Below are 15,527 nucleotides of genomic sequence, written 5' to 3'. Positions count from 1 at the left end.
AGCATCGACCTGGAAATGCTGAGGTCGCCGGTTCAAAAACCCTGGGCTTGCCTGGTCAAGGCACATATGGGAGTTGATGCTTCCAGCTCTTCCCCCCTGTCTCTCTCTCCTCTCTGTCTCTCTCTCTCCCCCTCTCTCTCTCCTCTCTAAAATGAATAAATAAATAAATAAAAATTAAAAAAATATATTTTAAATAAAAGAAAAAAAAAAAAAAGAATATGTGGCACATATACACCATGGTATACTATTCAGCCATAAGAAATGATGACATCGGATCACTTACAACAGCAGTTCTCAACCTGTGGCTCGCAACCCCGGCGGGGGTCGAATGACCAAAACGGACCCCTGTGTTTTGGTCGTTTGACCCCCACTGGGGTCGCAAGCCACAGGTTGAGAACCGCTGACTTACAACAAAATGGTGAGATCTTGATAACATTATACGGAGTGAAATAAGTAAATCAGAAAAAAAACAAGAACTGCAGGATTCCATACATTGGTGGGACATAAAAACGAAACTAAGAGACATGGACAAGAGTGTGGTGGTTACGGGGGGCGGGGGGAGGGAAGGAGGGAGGGGGTGGGGGAGAGGCACAAAGAAAACTAGATAGGTGACGGGGGACAATCTGGCTTTGGGTGATGGGTATGCAACAGAATTGAATGACAAGATAACCTGGACATGTTTTCTTTGAATATATGTACACTGATTTATTGATGTCACACCATTAAAATAAAAATTTATTTATAAAAAGAAAAAGAAAACTTGGCACAGATGGGCACATCATCGCCCCCTAGTGGGCTCGCCAAGTGGATCCTGGTGGGGACACAGCGGGAGTCTGTCTCTGCCTCCCTGTCTCTCACTAAAAAATAAAATTTTTTTGAAAAAAAACTTTTTTGTTAAAAAGAAAAAATGATGCTCAACATCACTAATCACTAGAGAAAGGTAAATCAAAACCACAATGAACTACCACCTCACATCCATTAAGATTTTTATTTCAAAAAATAAGTGTTGGCTTGACCAGAGGGTGGCACAGTAGATAGAGAGTCGGACTGGGACACAGAGGACCCAGGTTTGAAACCGAGGTCACTGGCTTGAGCACAGGCTCACCAGCTTAAGCAGAGGGTCGCTGGCTTGAGCCTAAAGGTCACTGGCTTGAGCAAGGGGTCACTCGCTCTGCTGTAATCCCCACCCCCATCAAGGCACATGTGAGAAAGCAATCAATGAAGAACTAAGGTGCCGCAATGAAGAACTGATGCTTCTCATCTCTCTTCCTTCCTGCCTGTCTGTCCCTATTTGTTCCTCTTTCTCTCGTTTAAAAAAAAGAAGGAAAGATGTAACCACAGAATTTGTACAAGGTACCCAAGAAGCACTGAAATCCAAGGAAAAACCCAGAGGCAGTGATGTCTAAGGTAAATTTTAAAGAATAAGGTTGTCAAATGAGAGAAGAGTGCTCCAAAGAAAACAATATGGAAAAGGCAACTATACAATCAGAACAATATATCCAGATAATAGTTTCAGGGTTCAAAGATAAGAGAATAATCTATAGTAAAAGTATAGAGAATAGAATAAAAGAATGTATACATAAGATACAGACCAGAGAGCGAAGATTTCACCTCTGATGAGATCTGAGTAGAAAGTAAGAATGAACTCTGGCCTTGTGCACTGCTCACAAAAATTAGGGGATATTTCAAAATGAATATGAAGCGATAAAAAAAGCATTTGACTTTTTTTATTAAACATCAGAAAAGCAAATGACAAGTCAAAGAAAGTTGTTCAATTATGCAAATGAGATTCAAACTCAATTATCGTGATTGAGTAGTAAGTGACATATTGGTGGGGGTTAACAGAAGCATGTTGAACTGGACGAGAGTGCCACACATTGACTGTTCAGTAGGGTATATGGTCACCCAAGACTGCCAAAACACACTGACAGCAGGGGGGCATAGACAGGATCAGATGGTCCAGCAGTTCTTGTGGGATCCTCTGCCACTCTTGCTCCAGGGCAACTTCCAGCTCAAGAAGTGTTGTGGGAGGCATTGAACAGTTTGCCAGATGTCTTCCCAGTGCATCCCAAGCATGTTCAGTGGGATTCAGGTCTGGAGAACGTGAAGGCCAGTTCATGCATTCAATTCCTGCCTCCTGAAGCATGTTGTTGATGAGATACGCACAGTGGGGCCTTGTATTATCATCCATGAAGAGAAAATTGTTTCCAACTGCCCCAGCATAGGGTATCACTATAGGGAGCCTGACCTCGATATCTGACAGCAGTCAGCGATCTGTTTCTGATATGGTGGTCAGTGCAACCACCAATGCTGACGCCAGCCCACACCATGATTGTACCACCACTGAAGGAGTCTTTTTCTTGCATTAAACATGTATTCTCCAGTGTAACTCGTTCAGGTCAAATCAGGACATGATGATTGTCAGGCTGCAGAATGAACCATGACTCATCAAAGAGGACAGTTGACCACTCATCACAGGTCCAATGATGATGTTCATCAGTCCACCTTCTACGGTGTTCAGCAGACAATGGAATGCACACCACTGGTCGCTGGGCATGCAGTCCAACACAATGGAGCTGATTTCGTATGGTTTGGGTGCATACTGGTTGTCTAGTGGCATCAAGAAACAGCCCCTGCAGCTCTGTTGCATTGCTGTGCCTGTTCCTCTTTGCCAATAAGGTCAGGAAGCAGTCATCTTTCTGTTATGGCCCATGGGCGACACTGCCCTCGTCTTCTTCGTACTGTGCCAGTCTCCTGAAAGTGATTCCACAGTCTGCTAATCACACTGTGGGATGTTCCAAGTGCTGTTGCCACTGTTGTCTGTGTTTGACTAGCGTCAAGGCGTCCTATGGCTCTCCAGGCTTCACATTCGGGCAAATCCTGTTGCAGGGGCATTGCAAGGACTGGGAAATTGCAGGATGCACACTTTCAAGATCAAGGAACATGCAGCTACTCCAGTACTTTCAGCCTTTTGTATAGTGTATTTTCATCAATGAAATAAAAAGCTGGCATTGCATACATTTGCATAATCACCTAGTTAGAGAGTCATCCCACTGTGAATGTAATCCCTGGTCAGAGCACATACAAGAAACAACAAATGAATGCATAAATAAGTGAAAAACAATAACTCAGTTTCTCTCTTCACTTTCTCTCTCTCTAAAATCAATTAAAAATTTAGCCTGACCAGGCAGTGGCGCAGTGGATAGAGCATCAGACTGGGATACAGAGGACTCAGGTTCAAAATCCCAAGGTCACCAACTTGAGTGCAAAGTCTCTCTGGCTTGAGTGTGGGATCATAGACATGACCCCATGGTTGCTAGCTTGAGCCTAAAGGTCTCTGGCTTGAAGCCCCAGGTCACTGGCTTGAGCCCAAGGTCGGTGGCTTAAGCAAGGAGTCACTCTCTGTAGCCCCTCTGCTGTAGCCCCCCATCCCACCCCCGTCAAGGTACATATGAGAAGCAATCAATGAACAACTAAGGTGATGCAACGAAGACTTGATGCTTCACATCAAGGGAGAGCCCTTCCTGTCTGTCCCTCTGTCTCTCTCTGTCACAAAATATAGTAATAATTAATTTTAAAGATACTTTTATATAAAAAGGATGGAAGAATAAAATAGATTTGGTATCCAAGGTCCAACATAATTTGTTTCTTCATATGTAACAGTTCCACCAACAAGCTAGACTCCAAACAGAAAAGACCCTTTCTTCTTCTACTCAACAAAGCATCTACTGTAATTTGCCCTCCATACCAGGTACCATGTCAAATGCTAAGACTATCCATCCCTGTCTTCAAGAAGCTCGCAGTTTCACTTTGTACCAGAAAAAGCAAACAGGGACATCAATAATAGTATAGTACAGCCCTGGCCGGTTGGCTCAGTGGTAGAGCGTCGGCCTGGAATGCGGAAGTCCCGGGTTCGATTCCCGGCCAGGGCACATAGGAGAGGCACCCATCTGCTTCTCCACCCCTCCCCCTCTCCTTCCTCTCTGTCTCTCTCTTCCCCTCCAGCAGTCAAGGCTCCATTAGAGCAAAGATGGCCCGGGCGTAGAGCAAAGATGGCCCGGGCGCTGGGGATGGCTCCATGGCCTCTGCCTCAGGCGCTAGAACGGCTCTGGTCGCAACAGAGCGAATCCCCAGAGGGGCAGAGCATTGCCCCCTGGTGGGCGTGCCGGGTGGATCCCGGTCGGGCGCATGCGGAAGTCTGTCTGACTGCCTCCCCGTTTCCAACTTCAGGAAAAAAATAAATAAATAAATAATAATAATAATAATAATAGTATAGTACAATGGAATACACCATCCAGTAAGAAGAGGTTTGCTACTGGAAAGTCAGGTGCTAATCTGAGCAATGAAGCCCTGGCCAGGTGACTCAGTGGATAGCACATAAGCCCGGTGTATGGAGGTCCTGGGTTCAATTCCCAATCAGGACACACATGAGAAGCGATCATCTGCTCCTCTCCTCTCTTTTTTCCCTTTTTCTCCCTCTTCCCCTTCCCCAGCCAATGGCTCAACTGGTTCAAGCCTCAGCCCTGGGCACTGAGGATAGCTCAATTGATTCAAGCATCTGCTCCAGTTGGGGGTTGTTGGGGTGCATGCCGAAGTCTACCACACCATCCCATCTCTCACTTGAGGCGATAGAATATAAATGGGAGAGGGGCTGTATTCCTGCCGGGAGCATCACTGAGGTTATAGATAAACCTATCCAATCCATATTTAAGCCCTGTCTCATTTCTCCAAATTACAGCTCTTTCATCTGCAACATACTCATCTTCCTAATTCAACTCCCTACTTCTACTTGTACACAAACACAGGCCCTCAAGCACTAACAAAGTGATCTTCTTAAAAAGGAAATCAGATCCTGAAACTCCTACAATGGCTTCTTAGAGCTCTTAGAACAAAATCCAAAACATGTGACCTAGCATTTCCTGACAATCTCATGTGAAGCCTCTCCCCACTCCAAAAGTATTCAAGCTACACAGGTCTTAGCTCTCTAAGCACATGGAGTTCTCTCCTGTCTAAGGACTTTTACACAGCAGAGGACCTGTTCCCTCTGTCTAGTCACACACATACTACCACCCCTAACAACCAGACCTGTCAAGTCTCATACTCTTGTACTCCTTACTTTCTCAAACAAATTCCAGGACCCTGGCAGTTACTGCTGATCACCACCTCTGATTTAGGTTTCCAATCTCATTTGGGACATGTTGAGTATGAAAAGCCCCTGGAACACACAATTAGCTCTCTGGCACACAGGTGACCATGGGGTCTGAGAAGACTTGCACTTAAAATAAAAGCTTGGACTTTAGCACATAAGTTCGATGACAGGAAGACTGTGCAGAGAAGTGATCCTCAACTTGGACAAAGAAGATACCCTGATCTCTACGTCAATGTATGGAATGAGATGTTACTGATGGGAGGGAGGGTAATTCCACATCAGTGGTGTGAAGGACTGAGATATACTGGATAGAATCTTGGCTAAGAGTGGATAAGGATAGGGCAGATGAGGAGCAAGAGTCACAGGAGACGGTTACATCACAATTTCAGAAACTCCCATGCAGTTTTATGCTTCCTCTCGGCAAAACCCTACTCTTTTTCATACAGGTCAAATGCCATCCCCTTATGATGGCCTTTCTGGCCTTATCCAAATAAAACTAGCCTTCACACCATGCCTCTAGAAGTTTCTCTTATCATTACTATTATAAGATTTAACCCACACACAAGTTTCTCATCAGCACTGTTTATGGCACTTAACACAATCTACCTGCCTTATACTACACCTGGGTGGTATGAGCCTGTAACACTATGAGCTCTTAGTGGCAGAAACCATATCTTAACCATCTGTGGGGCCTTATGAAAGGGCCCCAAAAATTATTTTTTAACTTAATAAAAGTCAAGAAGGGTAAATTTAAGTGGGCAGAGGTCATAGATAATTTCTCCGCTCCCTCCTCTGGTAAAATAAAATAACACATCCTAATTAATTTGATTTACAAATTTGTTTTTTCAATTTCTTAAAGTAACAAACACCTGTATAATCTTTTAAATATCACTGCTCAACAAAAGACCCCACTCGTCGAAATGCCTATCCTGTTGCAACACAATGATTGCAACGTAATCATTTCCTTCAACATAAATATGAAATATCCTTAATTTAGTTGGAAACAACATATTCTTTTCTAAATTATTTTAAATTATGTACAAAACAAACACAAACAAAAACGTTACAAAGACGCAAGCGGACAAAAGAGGGTGTCAATCCTGGATTTGAGCCAACTGCTGCCTGCATTACTGGGAAGCCATTCCTGCCAGGTCAAGGTTAGGCGATTCAGTCAACATGTTTTCCAACAAGTGCTTCACACACACGCATGTTCCTTTAAAAGCCAACAAAAAAAGAGTCTAACGCAACTCGCAAGAACTAGGACTCACCAGAGTTAGGAGCCTCCAGGTAACCAGCACAAGAAGTCTGAGTAATTTCACAACAAAGGTTAAGTTGGTACACGCCAAAAGTCCACAACGGGTGTGGCGCACCTCCCCGCGCCGAAAGTCAAGAGAAAGCGAGCGCACAAACTTTCGCATTCGCTGGCGCCGGGAGTGAAGTGTGCGGGCCAGGCAACGTCCTGCCCCGCAGACTGAGAAGCGGGGACGAGGGAGTGATGCCACCGAAACCACAAACCGCGATCACTTCCCTGGAAAACTCAGTTCCCGAACGTTTCCGCACGGAGAACAACGCGCAGACTCCTCTCCACCGAGAGGCTGCCGGGGGCCCAGCGCGGGCCGGCGCGCGCACGGCGGCCACTTGAACAAAGTTTAGAAACCGGGAGAAACTTTCCTGAGAGGAAACGCGGCGGCCGAGCGGAGCCTGAGGCTCGCTGGGCCCCCGCCGCCATGGCCCCTGAACTTTGCGAGCTAAAGAAAAGGCCGGCTCCGCCAGGCCGGCCAGGACCCAGGCCCCGAGCCCCGCAGGGAAGCGAACCGGCCGCTACAACCGCGCCCTCCTGGAGCCCGATGCTCGCGGGGTGGCGGAAAGACGGCGCCCCGCCCGCCTGCCCACCCGAGGAGCCCCTCAGCCCGACCGGGGAGCCCACGACCGCGCAAAGAGAGTTACCTGCGGCGAAAGGGGCGAGCGCAGGAAGATTCCCGAGGCCCGAAGCCGACGGACACCGCTTTGTCTTCCTCCGGTCTAGCTCCTAGGAGGAAATGGGACGCCCCACGCCCCCGCCCCCGGCCCGCCCCCAGCCGTGGCCCCCGCCCAGCGGCCTGGGCGCCGCCCGCCCTTCCCGGCACCTCCCTCCGGCATGCTCTTCCTGGAGCCTCCCGCCGCTGCCCTGTTTTCCCGGCCCTCGCTTTGGGGGCGAGCCCCTACCCAAGAAAGCTTGGCGACAACGGGCCGGAACCACCAGAAGGACCTCTTGCACCGCATCCTTGCCACCCTTCACCCCATAGTTACCTCATCCCAGGCCCCCACTGGGCTCTCGAGCCAGAAATGACTCCCGAGAGGAAGGAGGACAGGTTATTCCTGGAACAGCCGGAGTGGGAGGAAGGGCAGGTGAGTCACAGCAAAGCGCACAGGTGAGTCTCAGGGCGCGGCCCTCAGGTGCGGGTCTCATCCCTTGCTGGTGCCCCAAGGACCTGGGCACACTACTCTGAGGAGTGCCACAGGTGTTACCGAGTTACAGGTCTCCAGAAAAGTATTCTAGGCTCACTTCAGTTTTACAAGAGAAACTGAGTCCTCACAGCTTGAAACAGAGTAGCACTAGAACCAGACTGTAATATAAGGTGGAAACCCTTCTAGAAATCACCTCCTCACTTGACAGATGAGGAAGCTAAAAAGACTTGGTTTCTGTCCCTAGTTTCCGGCCATTTAGGGACTTTTATCTCCACTCTTGCCTTCCTGGTAAGTGCTAAAAAATAAAATAAAATAAAATACAAAATCTATTTCAATCAGCCCCAATGATATTTTTCCTCCATCACAGAATGATGAACAAGGTTGATTTCAGTATTAGACTATAAATCCAAAATAATGCATGACAATATCCATTGCAGACTTAGTGCTGAGTACTGAGCAGGGTGCTAGGAAGACCTGCCTTCACCATGTTCACCCATTATGATTCACACTTCACTCTCCCCCAGGAAATGCAAACTCAGCAAGACAGGAGCTGTATCCCCTACAACACTCAGCACAATGCTCATCCCCTAAGCAGGGCCCAGTTAACATCTGTGGGTGAATGTGCTCAAAACCTTAATAAGGCCATTCTTTTTTTTTTTTTTTCCTTTAGGCCTCGATCAGAAGGACTTGGGCCCAACAAGGCCATTCTTATCTAGCTCTAACCTATTCTGTTTCTGGCTTCAGAATCTTTGCTTCTTAGCCCTCCCCTGGAATGGCCATGGCTTCTCCCCACTATACCTGGCTACCTAAAAATATAGTAGTCAATCAGTGAATATTTGCTTAAACTAACAAAAGACTGAATTAAAGGATTATGCTTCATAACTTTGTATATCCATCATTTCACTCAGGACCAGCTACTTAATCTGTGAGGCCCCTTGTTCAAAAATAATTAACAATTTCAAGACACCAACAGCAGAGCATTAAACCAAGCATGGGGCCCTGCTATATAGATTGAATGTTTGGTTCCCTCCAAAATTTTTATGTTGAAAATCTACTGGCAAAGGTGAAGATATTAGAAGATAGGGGGTGATTAGGTAATGAAGGTTCAGTTCTCTCACTAAAAAAAAAAAAAAAAAAAAAAAAGCCCCAGAGAGATCCCCTGCCCTTTCTGCCATGTGAGGACACAGCAAGAAGGCTCTATGAACAAGAAAGTTTCACCAAAATACAACCATACTGGACTTGAAATTTCCAGCCTTCAGAACTGTTAGAAATAAATTCCTGTTTATAAACTACCCAATCTGTGGTATTTTTGTTATAGCAACCCAAATGAACTAAGGCTCTAAAAATTAAAGTGCAAGGTTTATTTGGGGAAAAGAGGATTAGGTGACAGAAAGAATATGATGAGAGACTTGCAATATACCCCATCAGCTAAGGGGAGTCAGCTCCCTACCTCTGAGAAAACTTGAAAAGCTTACTAAGAAAGACTTGAGTGCCTGGCCAGGTGGCGGCGCAGTGGATAGAGTGTTGGCCTGGGATGCTGAACACCTAGGTTCCAAACCCCGAGGTCACCAGCTTGAACGTGGGATCATAGACATGACCCCAAGGTCACTGACTTGAGTCCAAGGTCACTGGCTTGAACAAGAGGTCACTGGCTAGGCTGGAGTGCCCCTGCCTTCAGTCAAGGCACATATGAGAAAGCAATCAATGAACAACTGAGTTGACGCAACAAGTTGATGCTTCTCATCTCTCTCCCTTCCTGTCTCTCTGTCTCTTAAAAAAAAAATCTTAAGTATTCATATGTCACTCTACTAGAGAGTAAGTAAAACTGACTTGATCCCTATTCTCACAACATGGAAGAGATAGGAGATAGGTATTGAACAAATATTGAAAAAGAAGGTCAAGGTGAAGATAAGGGAGAGACACAAATAGATTTAGGGGGAAATTAACCTACTCTGGGGTTCATTGGCCTGAGGAAGGGACCTTTATACTCTGACCCACTCTAGTCAGATGTTAGCACTCATCTCTCTACCAAAACTGCTTTTATAGCCTAACCAGGTGGTGGCGCAGTGGATAGAGCGTCGGACTGGGATGCAGAAGACCCAGGTTCGAGACCCCGAGGTCGCCAGCTTGAGCGCGGGCTCATCTAGTTTGAGCAAGAGCCCACCAGCTTGAACCCAAGGTCGCTGGCTCCAACAAAGGACTGCTCGGTCTGCTGAAGGCCCACGGTCAAGGCACGTATGAGAGAGCAATCAATGAACAACTAAGGTGTTACAACGCGCAATGAAAAACTAATGATTGATACTTCTCATCTCTCTCTATCCCTGTCTATCCCTCTCTCTGACTCACTCTCTGTCTCTGTAAAAAAAAAAAACACAACAAAACCTGCTTTTATAAACGTCCCTGATGACCTCCATGATGCCAAATCTAGTGGTCAGTCTCTGTCCACAGTTGACTTCATTTAATCACTCTCTTCCTTTTTTTTAATTTTTTTTATTTTTATTTAGTGAGAGAGAGAGGGACAGACAGGGATGGACAGACAGGAAGGGAGAGAGATGATAAGAAGCATCAATTCTTTGTTGCAGCACTTTAGTTGTTCATTGATTGCTTCTCATATGTGCCTTGACTGGGGGCTCTAGCCAAGCCAGTGACCCCTTGCTCAAGCCAGCAACCTCTGGGCTCAAGCCATTGGCCATGGGGTCATATCTATGATCCCATACTGAAGCCAGATGACCCCGCGCTCAAGCCGATGACATCAGGGTTTTGAACCTGGGTCCTCAGTGTCCCAGGTTGACGCTCTATCCACTGTGCCACCGCCTGGTCAGGCTGATCATTCTCTTCCTTGAAACACTGTCTTCACTGGGCCTCCAAGACATGAGGCTTTTCTGATCATCCTCCAACCTACCTGGCAACATCTAGTCTCCTTTGATGATTCTTTCTTAATCCTCCCAACCTGTCACTGTTAGAGCATCAGTTCTCAAAATACAGTCTGTTAGTAAGGTAAAAACTATTTTCTTAATAATAATAAAATATAAGTTGCCTTTTTCACTCCAAATCTCTCCTGGTGTACAGTAGAGTGTTCCACAGGCTATATGATGTATATATGATCTGTTATCACAGAATGCAAAAGCAAATATGAGAATCCAACTACCTTTTATTAAGCGAGACATTAGAGATTCACAAAATGCAAAACAGTGACACCCCTTAATTTTCTTTAATTTTAGAAAACATTTTTCTTTTATACTATTCATGATAACATGTAATAATATTGTCATAAACATTGATAGATAAACCTATATAACAAAAGCTCTTTGAGATCCTCCAAAATTTTTAATAGTATGAAAGAATCTTGAGATCAAAAATCTAAAAACTACTGTTAGAGTGCCCATCCTTGAACTTCTTTTTCTGTCTATTATCAACCCATTGGTAATCAATCCAGTGTTTTGGTTTTGAATATGCTGACAACTCCAGGTTTATATAACTCAACATGACCTTTTTCCGTGAATTCTGAACTTCCACATCCAGCTTCTGACTTGATGCCTCCACTTAGATATTCAGTAGGCATCTAGACATCTCACACTTTATATGTCTATATGTCCAAAGCTGATTTCCTGAAATCAGCTTCCCCAAATCTTTGCTCATCTGTCACTGTCTCAGTGAGGCTTCCTCTTGGCCACCCTATCTAAAATTGTAACCTATTCCCCCACATCCCATCCCTCCTTACTTGCTTTATTTTTCTCTTTAGGGCGTAATACCATCTGACATATAAAGTCATATATATATTTATAGTCATTATATGAATATGTATATATTCATATTTTTAACTAATTGTTTTCTCTTGTCTTCCTCCCACTAGAATTTAAGCCCCATAAGAGCTAGAATTTTTGTCTGTTTTCTTCAATGCTATGTCCCTGGTGCCTAAATAGTGCCTGGCACATAGCAGGTCTCTCGATAAATATCAGTTAAATAAATGAAAGAATGACTAAGCAAGATCTAGAAAAGACATTGCCAAGGTGGATAGGGAGGGAAGGAAAGCGTTGAATTGTAGTACATTTGAAGGCCCTGAGTCCCATTCTGGGAAAGGAAGTTCTGTGACTGGGAGCTGGTGAGGTAGGCAGAGGCCAGACTAGACAGGGCTTTGTAAGGCTTTAGACTTTATTGTGAGGGAATAGGGAACCACAAAGAATTTGTGCAAACATGCTAATCCCACAGTTTCCTTCATTTATTCAATGGCAACTCCATTCTTCTACTTGTTGATGCCAGAAACTTTAGAGTCATCTTTGGCTATTTCCTTTCTCTGACGCATTTAATGACTAATTTCTCAGAACATGCTGTGCTTCTACCTTCAAAATATATTCAGGCCTGACCAGGCGGTGGCGCCGTGGATAGAGCGTCGGACTGGGATGCAGAGGACCCGGGTTCGAGACCCCAAGGTCGCCAGCTTGAGCGCGGGCTCATCTGGTTTGAGCAAAAAGCCCACCAGCTTGAACCCAAGGTCGCTGGCTCCAGCATGGGGTTACTCGGTCTGCTGAAGGCCCGCGGTCAAGACACATCTGAGAAAGCAATCAATGAACAACTAAGGTGTTGCAATGCGCAATGAAAAACTAATGATTGATGCTTCTCATCTCTCTCCGTTCCTGTCTGTCTATCCCTCTCTATGACTCACTCTCTGTCTCTGTAAAAAATAAATTAATTAATTAATTAAAAAAATTTTTAATTTTAAAATATATATATATATTCAATATCCACCAACTTTTTACCATCTCTGCTGTTACCATCCTGAGTCAGCCATCATTGGTCACTTTGCTTGAACTTTACGGAGCCTCCTAACTGGTCTCTCTACTTCAGCCCTTGCTTCCCTCAATCTAATCTCAATTCAGTGGTTGGAGTGATTCTATTAAAATGTAAATTAGAACCTGTCACTGTCACTGCCCAAAACTCTCCAATCTCTCCTATTTCAGTCAGTAAAAGGCGAAGTCTTTCTAAGAGCCTCCAGAATTCAACTACCCCCACCACACACACACACACACACACACACACACACACACACACTTCTCTGACACAGTGGCCTCTTTACCACTCTTGGAACACATCAGGCAGGCTCTTACCTGAGGGCTTTTGCTTTTGGCTTGGAATGCTCTCCTCCAAATAGCTGCCTGACTCACTCTCTCACCTCACTCTCTCATCTTTGCTCATCTGTCACTTTCTCAGTGAGGCTTCCTCTTGGCCACCCTATCTAAAATTGTAACCTATTCCCCCACATCCCATCCCTCCTTACTTGCTTTATTTTTCTCTTTAGGGCGTAATACCATCTGACATACAAAGTCATATATATATTTATAGTCATTATATGAATATGTATATATTCATATTTTTAACTAATTGTTTTCTCTTGTCTTCCTCCCACTAGAATTTAAGCCCCATAAGAGCTAGAATTTTTGTCTGTTTTCTTCAATGCTATGTCCTTGGTGCCTAAATAGTGCCTGGCATATAGCAGGTCTCTCGATAAATACCAGTTAAATAAATGAAAGAATGACTAAGCAAGATCTAGAAAAGACATTGCCAAGGTGGATAGGGAGGGAAGGAAAGCGTTGGATTGTAGTACATTTGAAGGCCTTGAGTCCCATTCTGGGAAAGGAAGTTCTGTGACTTGGGAGCTGGTGAGGTAGGCAGAGGCCAGACTAGACAGGGCTTTGTAAGGCTTTAGACTTTATTGTGAGGGAATAGGGAACCACAAAGAATTTTAAACAAAGAGATAACATGACCATATTTGTTTTTTAAAAATTCATTTTGGAAAAAAGCAGATTGTAAAACAACACACATAATATCCCTTTTATGTTTAAACAATGAATACATATTTGTTTTAATGCTTTCTTCTCATAGCAGCTGAGCCATTTAAAACAGATCATCTGTTCAAAACCCTCCAGTTCTTCCCATCTCACTCTGAATAAAATTGGCATGATCTTTCCCAGCAACCTCACACCTTCCTTGGCTTTTCCCTTCATCACTCCACTCCAGCCCACGCTATGGTCCTAGATATTCCCATGACACATCAAGCACTTTCCTATCTCAGGCTTTTATATTTCTAGCTCCCTTTGCTTGGAATGCTCTTTCCCCAGAACACCCTTAGCTCACTCCACAGCTTCTCTCAGACCTCTGCTCAAATGTCACCTCACCCTTAACCACCTTTTGTCACCTTTCCCTAACCACCTTTTGTAAAATAACACTAGCACCCACTTCCCTTCCCTCCCTTCTCCATTTTATTTCTTTCTTTTTTTTTTTTTTTTTTTTTTTACAGGGACAGAGAGAGTCAGAGAAAGACAGGAACAGAGAGAGATGAGAAGCATCAATCATCAGTTTTTCGTTGAGACAAGCTGGCGACCTCGGGGTCTCGAACCTGGGTCTTTCCACATCCCAGTCTGACACTCTATCCACGGAGCCACCGTCTGGTCAGGCTCCATTTTATTTCTTTACCCTACTGTATTTCATAGCATTTGTCACCACCTAACACATTATATGCTTATTTATTTATTTACTGCCTGTTTTCCCCAGTGGAATGTGGTGTCATTAAAGTGGATATGCCTGCCACTAACAGGTACTCAATTGAATGAATAAACAGTTACAGGTCTGTAAGGACACCCAGCAAAGCATTCCAGTAGTTAAACGCAGGGAGGAGGATGGAGGGACTTTTCAGTTTACTGTATATAGGATAGTATATAATATGTTACGTGCAGTGGGATGGAAATAAGTGGGGAGATTTGGGGATTATGCAAAGGTCTTGCCAGTGGATCGGACAGAAAGGTTTCAGACTGGATCAGCTGAGGAAACAGTGATGCCATTTACCCAGAAGAAGCCTTGGAAGTAAAGCACGGAGGGGTGGGGGGGGAAACAATGCAGACCAAGGACTATTTTTGGTCATCTTTAGTTTTAGTGCCTTCCAAACATCTGAGAGGAGCTATCCTGCAAACGAGTGTAACCAAACCTGAACTCAGGAAAGGCCCCAAGCGGAGCTGGAATTGTGGTAGTCATCTGTACCTGGGGAGTATACGATGAAAAGAAGTGGAAGCCCAGGACCAACATTGAAGACGAGGAGCAGCCAGGACAGGAGACTGAGTTTCCCTCTGCAACCTAGAGCCCTCCTTTCCTTTCCTAAAATGCACCTTTCCTAAAACGTATCTTTCCTACACCAGGGTCTTGGCACTTACTGCGCCCGCGACTGGGAAATCTCTTCGCTCTAACTCTTTAGGTTGGCTTCTTATTCTCTCTCTCTTTTTTTTAAACTAAATATTTTATTTACTGTCTACTTATATACAGGGTGTCATCAGGTTACAACAGTCTTGACATAAGACATCTTGAGTTTACGACACTCACTTCAATAAAAACTTTAAAAAATTAAGACATGAGTGTTTCGGCTTATGCCCTTGCTGTCACACTTACAGATTGCATGGGCTAACTATAGTAGTTTGGCTGTGCATGGCAGAAAAATACACAGTACAGTAGTATACAATACAGTGTATTTATGTCCTTTTCCTTTTTCTGTGGCTTAGATGTGTTTTTATGTTCTAGATTAGTGGTAGTCAACCTGGTCCCTATCGCCCACTAGTGGGCGTTCCAGCTTTCATGCTGGGCAGTAGTGGAGCAACCAAAATATAAATAAAAAGATAGATTTAACTATAGTAAGTTGTTTTATAAAGATTTATTCTGCCAAACTTAGCAAAAATCTGACATAAAGTACTTGGTAAGTAATTATTATTATATGCTTTAACTTACTGTAACTCTGCTTTATAAATTTTATAAAGTAAAGTTACTTCCCTACTTTATAAATCACCATTACTGTGGAACCGGTGGGCGGTTAGAAAATTTTACTACTAACAGAGATACAAAAGTGGGCAGTAGGTATAAAAAGGTTGACTACCCCGCTTCTAGATTATGA

The 15,527-nt window shown here is 44.4% G+C and overlaps 1 protein-coding gene and 1 non-coding gene across 3 annotated transcripts in view; one reads left to right on the top strand and one right to left on the bottom strand.

Annotated features, from left to right (window-relative positions):
* The window catches only part of CTNNA1 (catenin alpha 1), a 236,885-nt gene extending 229,680 nt beyond the window's left edge, over positions 1–7,205 (bottom strand). Inside the window, exon 1 of one of the 2 annotated variants that reach the window (XM_066272607.1) lies at positions 7,097–7,205. The gene's annotated coding sequence lies outside the window, so the exon portion shown is untranslated. Of the gene's footprint in view, positions 1–6,417; positions 6,569–7,096 lie in introns of those variants that run through there. The other variant, XM_066272608.1, reaches the window with a different exon arrangement.
* On the top strand, positions 3,857–3,932 carry TRNAS-GGA (transfer RNA serine (anticodon GGA)). The gene has a single exon. It is a non-coding gene; the product is annotated as a tRNA-Ser (tRNA).
* Positions 7,206–15,527: the final 8,322 nt, after the last annotated feature.

The sequence above is a fragment of the Saccopteryx bilineata genome, chromosome 4 (assembly GCF_036850765.1).
Source record: "Saccopteryx bilineata isolate mSacBil1 chromosome 4, mSacBil1_pri_phased_curated, whole genome shotgun sequence".
NCBI classification, from domain to species: Eukaryota; Metazoa; Chordata; class Mammalia; order Chiroptera; family Emballonuridae; genus Saccopteryx; species Saccopteryx bilineata.
Note: the sequence above shows the minus strand (reverse complement) of the source record. Positions and strands in the feature narration are given on the sequence as shown.